Genomic DNA, 9,270 nt, shown 5'->3' with positions numbered 1-9,270 from the left:
GACTCCAGGGCAAGGGCGGCAGCTACAAGGAAAAGGGGATGGTTCCCAGGTGCTGTTCCATGACCCAGACCTTGAGGCATGGAAATGGGGTGGGACGGGGGAAGGGAGTGGGGCTTCAGTCCCCTGGGAAGAAGGGAGAAGGCACCCAGGCATCCCCTTCAGGAAGACCCAGCCCCACATCTCTGGAACTCGGAGACACAGGAGGCTGAGTTGAGACACCCCCCAAAGCTCCAGGACCTCTGCCATGAGGGTGTGAGGACCAGAGGCCTGTGATGGGTCTTTTTGTCAGAGGTTGGCAAAGATGCCAGGTTGAGTACATAGCCACATGTGTCCTCTGGCAGGTATTAACGGACCCTCAGGGGCCAGCTTGCCTCCCCTGGTGGCTCAGAAGGTAAAGCGTCTGCCTGCAATGCAGGAGACCCAGGTTCAATCCCTGGGTCGGGGAGATCCTCTGAAGAAAGAAATGGCAACCCACTCCAGTACTCTTACGGAAAATTCCATGGATGGTAGACTACAGTCCATGGGGTCGCAAAGAGTCGGACACGACTGAGCGACTTCAGTTCAGGGGCCAGCTGAAAACAAGTGGAGTTCTGCAGGGAACTGACGCCCTGTGGATAATACCTCCCCAGGCTCCATGGGGTTGGGGGGATGTGTAGCCTCCCTGGCCCCCCTGCACGCCTGGCAGACACACCTGTAGCTGCTCCGGGACTCAGGTGCTCCGGGAAGAGCATCCATCCCACCTTCAGTCTGGGTCTCTTGACTTTAGACTCGGAAAATACAACCACCGATCCCATGCCAGCTTGCACCCCAAGATGTCAGCGGGGATGCAGATAGCGTGTGACCTTCATGATCTGTCCTCTCCAGCTGTGCTAACATCTGGAAGCTTCCATCACAGGGAGCACTTCCCATAGGCGGATCCCTTCACTCCCCATTAAGTCCTACAGAGAAACCCAGACGGACAGCCTGCCTGCCGAGGCTGGAGACAGATGTCTGGAGGAGTCAGGGAGCTGCCTCGGGGCACACAGCAGGGGCAGGAATTTGTTTCTGTGTCTGAACTTCTGGCAGGGACCGGCTACTGCTGCAGCAGCGGGGACCTGCAGTCCTTTGCTTTTCTGACACCACCCCTGCACTTCTCTTGCAAGAAGGAAAACTTGCCGAGTGCCTCCCTGGGCCGTCCCTGGGGACCCTGTAAGACCCTCACAGAGCAGAAAGGGGGGGAGCACACAGAGAGCCACCTTGCGTGCCTTGAGTGCCAACACTGAGAGGTGTGCCAAGAGCTGAGAGGCCAGACCTCCTGCGGGGAGCTGGAGGATGCATCAGAAGCAGAAAGAACTATCTGAACAGGTGGTGGTTGTTGTTCAGGCTCTCAGTCATGTCTGACTCTTTGTGACCCCATGGACTGCAGCCCGCCAGGCTTCCCTCTCCTTTACTATCTCCCGGAGTTTGCCCAGACTCATGTCCATTGAGTCGATGATACCATCTACCTATCTCATCCTCTGTCATCCCTTTCTCCTCCTGCCTTCAGTCTTTCCCAGCATCAGGGTCTTTTCCAATGAGTCTGCTCTTTGCATCAGGTAACCAAAGTATTGGAGTTTCAACTTCAGCATCAGTCCTTCCAATGAATCTTCAGGGTTGATTTCCTTTAGGATTGACTGGTTTGATCTCCTTGCGGTCCAAAGGACTCTCAAGAATCTTTTCCAGCACCACATTTCAAAAGCATCAGTTCTTTGGCTCTCAGCCCTCTTTATGGTCCAACCCTGACCAGGTAAGAGCAGGAATAGCTCTGAGAGGTAAGAGAGGGTGGGGCCTGCAGACACGGGGCCAGATGTTCAGGGAGAGAGGTCACTCTTATTTATTGATAATTTCTCAAATCTGCTTTGGGAGGAATGCTGAGTTCTAATCCCAGCTTCTTGGAGATGAAGAACCCCAGGCTCAGAGAGGTTGGGCAACATCCCGAAGGCTACACAGCTGCTAATGGATACTCAGAAGCCCAGGTCCCAAAGTCTGAACCCTGGTCTGGGGATGGCGTCTCAGAAAGGCTGGCCCAGGCCCTGGTAGGCATGAGTTCCCTGCTGGCTGGCCGGCTGGCCAGCTGGCGGAAACAGCAGCGCTCTCGGGGCTTTTGGCGGGAAGCCGGCCCCCAGTGCTGAGTCACTCTGGCCCCTGGCCGGTGTGGGCAGGAGGAAGGTGGTTGCCTGGGCCGTGGTAACCGCTTCCTTCACTCCCCCGGGTTCCCAGAAGCCCCGAGTGGCCCATTCAGTTGCAGACCGGCCAACTCCCAGGCCACTAGCCCTGACCCTCCCTTGTCACCTGTGCGTGGGCAGGGCTGACCCACAGCAAGTTGGGTGGGTGCCCCCCTCAGGGTGCTGTCGAATTGTGGGTGCCACCAGTAGGTAACCCATCCTCTGGAAGACTAACTGTAGTGCTGAAGGAGGAACACAGCGCTGAGAGAGGAACACGGGGCCTGAGGATCTGGGGGGAGCCGGAGCTGGAGGACAGAGGGTGCTTAAGGAGGCCACATCTGAGTCTTGAGATGAGTCTGAAGGATGAAAAGTGCCTGGTGGGTGGAGAAGGGTGAGAAGGGCCTTCCCCACAAGGGCAGGGTGGGCATGTGGGGACACAGACGGAGCCCCAGGGTGGCCCCTGCAGACTGGCTTGTAAGGGGTGGGGCAGGGAGAGTGGAGGCTGACTTGTGGGGTCCCTGAGTTCTCAGGAGGCTCTACTTTGATCAGGCTCTGGGCGCACTCTCAGCAGGCAAGGCTGGCCAAGGGGTCCTGCCCCAGGAGTGGCCAGTGGCAAGGGCGCCTGAGAGGGCCCGCCGTCTCACGTCCTCATGGAGACCGGAAGATGGAGGTCTGGGTGAGCAGGTGCACTCTGACCCAAATGCTGGGCTCTGACGGGGAGTCCTTTCTGGACAGTGGGCCTGTCAGGGCCTCATCTGGCTTCCCACAGGCGGGGCCTGGCCCTCACTCGCCCTGGCTCCTTCTGAACTGCAGCCTTCTCTGGCAAACAAGGACAGCCTTCCCAGGAAGGTGCTGGAGGTGGGAGCAACCCTTGAACCAATCCAACCAACGTTCTCCTCCTCCCAAAGCCGAGCCCCGCGCCACGCGGCACTCCTGCGGCCTCAATCCTGAAAAGAGAAACCACCAGGCCAGGTGCTTTACCGTCTGCAAAGTGCTTTCAGCTTTCTTTCATTGCTGGTGTCCGGGCCACCCGCTCCCTCCACCTGAAGACGGGGGTGCTGATAGCTTCTGCCCCGGTGGTTTCCAGGCAAAGCAAAGGAGGGAGGGACCAAAAGAGATTGGGGTGTGGTCCAAAGAACCAGGTTCTGGAGCTTCCAGCGGCTCACGGTGCGGCCCTGCCATGCTCTCACCTCCCTCCAACAGTGACTGACAGGCGGTGGGGAAGCTTCAGACCCTGGACCCCTGGAGCCTCCTGTGAGCCTCTTGACCTTGTGCCTGAAGGCCTGGGGGTAGTTCTGCAGATTCTGCAGGCAGCGGGTCTGAACTCCAGGGTCAGCAGGCAGAGAAGGAATCATCTCCTCCCCAAGTCAGGACAGGAAGCTGCCCATCAGCCCGAGTTATCCTCAAGGATAAGCCCAGGCCTGCCGAGGCTCTCAGGCCCCTAACAACTTTCTCTGGGAGATGAAATGGACTCAGATGACTGCTCTGTGTTACTCTTCAGAAATGGAGAGGGGCAGGCAGGAAGACTGGGGCCTTGAGACTTCAGGGACCGGGGTCAGGGTGAGAAGAGCAGGGCACTCATCTCACATACAAAATGAAACACAACTCTGTCATCTAGACAGATACTATTTTGTTTTTTTAATTTTTGGCCACATTGAGAGGCACGCCCTGATGTTGGGAAAGAATGAGGAGAGGAGGAGGAGAAGTGGGTGACAGAGGATGCGATGGTTGGATGGCATCACCAACTCAACGGACAGGAGTTTGAGCAAACTCCGGGAGATGGTGAAAGACAGCCTGGCGTGTTGCACTCCATGGGATCGCAGAGTTGGACATGACTGAGCGACTAAACAACAACAACAGAAACATGCAGGATCTTGATTCCCTGGCCGAGGATGGAACCCGTGTCCCTTGCAGTGGAAGCTCAGAGTCTTAACCACTGGACCACCAGGGAAGTCCCTGTGTAGTTTCTCTGTACACTCATCCAAATACCTCCTGTATCTGAACCAAGTGAGATGCAAGCAGAAGTCCTACAGTCAGAAGACATGATTTGACAGGTAACACTTCTGTATTTAAAGGATAGCCAATAAGGACCTGGGCTTCCCCAGTAGCTCAGTCGGTAAAGAGTCCGCCTGCAATCTGGAAGAGACCTGGGCTTGATCTCTGGGTTGGGAAGATCCCCTGCAGGAGGGCATGGCAACCCACTCCAGTATTCTTGCCTGGAGAATCCACATGGACAGAGGAGCTTGGTGGACTACATTCCATGGGGTTGCAGAGAGTTGGACATGACTGAGCGACTAAGCCCAAAGCATAACAAGGGCCTACGGTATAGCACAGGGAACTCTGCTCAATATTATATGACAATCTAATCAGGAAAAGACATCTTAACCGCTGGACCGTCCTAACCGCTTAACCACTGTGTGTTTTCCCTCAGCCTGAGGCTCAGGCATGTCTTAGACTTCTTAGGAACTCTCAAGGCTAAAAGGGCTCACATGGAGGGAGCAAGGGAGGGAGGTTCCCAGGTCGGGGGCACAGCTGTATGCAAAGGCCTGGAGGCAGGAACGCTGTTCAGTTGACCTGCCAGGAGGATACAAGAAAATCTTTTGTGCCCCTGTGTGTGGTAACAGCTTTATTGAGATGTAGTTCAGATACTATGTAATTCACCCATTTAAAGTACCCAAATAATGGTCTTTATTTACTGAGTTGGGCAACCATCACCAGGACCAATTTTAGAACTTTTTTTTTGCGGAGGGGGTGGGTGATGAATTGTGCTGCTTCCAGAATCTTAGTTCCTTGGCCAGAGATTGAACCTGAGCCCCAACAGTGAAAGCACCAAGTGCTAACCTCTGGACCAGCAGGGAATTCTCCAGAAAAGTTTTATCACCCTAAAAAGAAACCTTTTAGCAGCCACTGCCCATTTCACTCCAACACTGCCTCCAGCCCTAGGAAACCACGAATCTGCCAAGAAAATAAAATGATTTTTATGTTGCATATTAGATCTTTGCAGATCCTAAACTTGTCTTAACTGTGTAGATACAGAAGTGTGCTGACATTCTGACATTTCCCTTCACTGGGAAAGCCCTGAGACTCCCCTAGTCAGTGTTCCAGCTTGGTGCTCTCCGTTTAAAGTATATGAAGTATTTTTATTTCAACTAATTTTTCACTGAAATCTTTCTAAGATATTCTGAGAATTGCCCCAGTAGCCATTCCTCCTGTTCTTTACAGATAGGATCCCAAATTCATTTGGAGCTGCAAAGATCTCATTTAAGAACCACACGTTTTCCAGCTTCCTTATTGGAAGGTGTAGCTGTATATAACTAAGTTCTGGCCAATGAGATGTGAGCAGAAGTATTGTGTGGCTCTTACTTCCTCTTTAGAAATAAGGGAGATGGCTCTTTCCCCTGTTTTCATCCTTCTGCCTTAAATAAAGTATGTAAGTACTGGAGCTTTTGCAGCCATTTTGGACCATGAGGTGATTTTGAGACTAAAGATGCTGAAAGGAAGAGAAACACAAGAAGATGAGTCTCTGTCACCTAGGAGCATTTTAATTCCAGACTTCCTGTCTCTGGGCTGTTCAACTTTATTATCATAAATTACATGAAATAAAATACACCCATTTTAAGTGTACTGTTCAATGACGTTTGACATATGCAACTACCATCCCAATAAAGATATAGTGTTTCCCCATTACCACCAAAAGTTTCCTTGTGCCTTTTTGTAGTCAATCCCCATCCCCTTCTCCCGTATATCTTCTCTATCTGCTTTCTGTCCTCTAGATTAGTTTTGCCCTGGGCTACTTTTATATGAGAAAGAACTAAAGGTCTGTTTTGCTGAAGGCAATATTTGGGGGGGCCTTTATTGTTTGCAGCTGATTCTAATGCAGAACCAAATATAGATATATTACACACGGTCTCAGATAGAGGCTCCTAAACACATTGTAATATGTTTTTGGTAACTTCAGACCATTGTTAGATATCCTGTGTCTTTGATTGTTCCATGGGAAACAGATTTTGAGATGAGATTTTCAGCAGGAGGTTTATTAGGGAGCGTCCTTGGAGACACACCTCTGCAATAAGTAAGAGACACAGAATAAGGCAGTGATAGCTTATAAGAGAGCCTCTTATAAAAGAGCCTTAGCCATTCCCACAGGGAGCTCTGAGGTTGGGTAGACCTTCAGAGATCCCAAGCTGGGTCCCCAAGCTAACAGTTCCTGGATCTGGGCTATCCCTGGGGAGCGTTGAAACTTAGACCAGGCAGCTCTTTTCTTTCTCTTTTTTAAAAATTTATTTGACTTATTTATTATTTATTTTTGGTTGTCTTCATTGCTGCACAATGGATTTCTCTAGTTGCAGAGAGTGGGGGCTACTCTTCGTGGCGGTGCTCGGGCTTCTCATTGCAGTGGCTTCTCTTGTTTGCAGACCACAGGCTCTAGGGTGTGCAGGTTTCAGTAGTTGTGGCTCTTGGGCTCAGTAACTGCGGTTTGTGGGCTCTAGAACTCAGGGTTCAGTAGTTGTTGCCCCACAGCATGTGGAATCTTTCTGCATCAGGAATCGAACCCGAGTCCCCTACATTCTGGCAGGCAGATTCTTAGCCCCACTGGGCCACCAGGGAAGCCCCAGGCAGCTCTTTCCACTCGAGGGCAGTTCCCAGGATGGCATGAGCCGAGAGCTATTAGTAGTCAGTAGTCAGTAGTCAGTCTTAGTAGTCAGTACTAAGCTATTAGTAGTCAGTACTTCCAGCAGTGTCTCGGGTCTGATGCAGAGTCCGGGAGGCATGTCACGGATGCCACAGTGACATGAGTTCTGGTGGTGTCCTCAGGGCAGCTCAGCAGCGTGGGAGTGGCATGTACCTGCCGGGCAAGATCTCATGTCCCTCTTGGGTAGATGCCTGGCTCTGGGGGCCCTGAAGCTCTCAGAACAGCAGAGGCCTGATCTTGGGGGCAGGGCTGTGAGTTGTCAAAGAAGTTGTTTCCCCACAAAGCTGTCTGCTCTGCTTCTGCGGGACCTTCCCTGCATTCCTCCTCCTGGGTTCTGTCTAGGCAGGCCCCCACCTGGGAGGCTGTGGGGGCAGACGCCTTCTCTTCCTGTCTCTTAAGCTGCCCCTGGAAGGGGCTGTCTTTGCACACTCTGACTTTGGCAATGTCCGCACCCCCGCCCCTGCCCTGTCCAGCCCTTCCTTAACTGTGAGCTTTACAGTGACTTCACTGACCCTGCTAGAAAGACATGAAACTTAACAGCCTTCTGCTGCTGCTGCTAAGTCACTTCAGTCGTGTCCGACTCTGTGCGACCCCATAGATGGCAGCCCACTAGGCTCCCCCATCCCTGGGATTCTCCAGGCAAGAACACTGGAGTGGGTTGCCATTTCCTTCTCCAATGCGTGAAAGTGAAAGTGAAGTCGCTCAGTCGTGTTTGACCCTCAGCGATCCCATGGACTGCAGCCCACCAGGCTCCTCTGACCATGAGATTTTCCAGGCAAGAGTACTGGAGTGGGGTGCCATCGCCTTCTCCGAACAGCCTTCTGGACTACTCACAACTCCTCCACTGTGAGAACTGTTTCTAATATTCTGCCTTATTTTACCAGCTAAGCCTGAAATTTCTACCTGAATTGGGTACCTGGGCTTTATAACAATGTTTCCTCTGTGCCAAGAGCTCTTCTCTTAGGTTTGAGGGCTGCATTCCAAAAGGCTGAGGTTCCTGGCACTTTGACTTTTAGATTATCCAGACAATCCTATAAGTCAGAATGGAGACTTATCAGATTAAATGAGGGTCCAGGGATACTATTCATGTTACTTTTTAATGAAAACTGTTTAAAGTCCAGGTAAGTACAGAGAATATCAAACATATACGCATCCCCAACAGAGTGGCTGTCAGGACGTGATGGCTTCATAGTTTTAGAAATAACACATGTCTGTGCTCCAGTGGTCATGTGTGGATGTGAGAGTTGGACTATAAATAAAGCTGAGCACCGAAGAATTGATGCTTTTGAACTGTGTTGTTGGAGAAGACTCTTGAGAGTCCCTTGGACTGCAAGGAGATCCAACCAGTCCATCCTAAAGGAGATCAGTCCTGGGTGTTCATTGGAAGGACTGATGTTGAAGTTCAAACTCCAATACTTTGGCCACCTGATGCGAAGAGCTAACTGATTTGAAAAGACCCTGATGCTGGGAAAGATTGAGGGCAGGAGGAGAAGGGGATGACAGAGGGTGAGATGGTTGGATGGCATCACCGACTCAATGGACATGAGTTTGGGTAAACTCCGGGAGTTGGTGATGGACAGGGAAGCCTGGTGTGCTGCAGTTCATGGGGTCGCAAAGAGTCGGACACAACTGAGTGACTGAACTGAACTGAACTGTGCTGGCGAAGCCTGCTTCATCACTCCAGTCTTTTTCCACCCTGCCCTGTCCCAGAAACAACCCTTAATGTGAATGAGTGGCATTCTCTTTCAGTCCATTTTGATACTTTTTGCTATACTTATATACATTCACACAGATGTACACTGCATTGTATGTTTTAAATAAACCTAAACAGTGATGTACCACAGTTTCCATGTCAGTTCAGAAATGTCTAGCTACTTGATGTTAGCTGTCATTTATTTTATATTCCATCGTGCGAATATAACATGCTTCATTTACTCCTTCCCCAAACACTAGACACTGAGGGTGCTTTCAGTTTTCATCCTCCTTTGCTGCAGTGACGTTCTTGCTGAAGGCCTTCTGGCTTCTGCACAGAGGTTTTGTTGGGGTGTATAAGCGGAGGGATGTTTGCCTCTCAGCTTTACTAGATGTTGCCAAATTGCTCTCTAAAGTGATTGTTGCAATTAACCCTCTTCCCCTCAGCATACTCAAGTCCCCCTGACTCAACCTTTTTCCCTACGTGGTACCCTTAGGGGAGTAACCCTGTCTCGAGGTTGCTTTATTTTGTCTCAGCTGCTGAAGGGGTTGGACATCTTTCATATTGGCCACTTGGATTATTTCTCCTGTGTCAGTTCCTTTCTTACTTTATCAAAGGATTTTGCCCTTCGAGTTTCTTTTGTTTTCAGTCTTTATTTATTTTTGGCTTCTCTGGGTCAGTGTGCAGGCAAGCGAGGGCTA

The sequence above is a fragment of the Bubalus bubalis genome, chromosome 12, assembly GCF_019923935.1.
Source record: "Bubalus bubalis isolate 160015118507 breed Murrah chromosome 12, NDDB_SH_1, whole genome shotgun sequence".
Classification (NCBI taxonomy): Eukaryota; Metazoa; Chordata; class Mammalia; order Artiodactyla; family Bovidae; genus Bubalus; species Bubalus bubalis.
The sequence above is the reverse complement of the archived record's forward strand: the minus strand, read 5'-3'. Positions refer to the sequence as shown.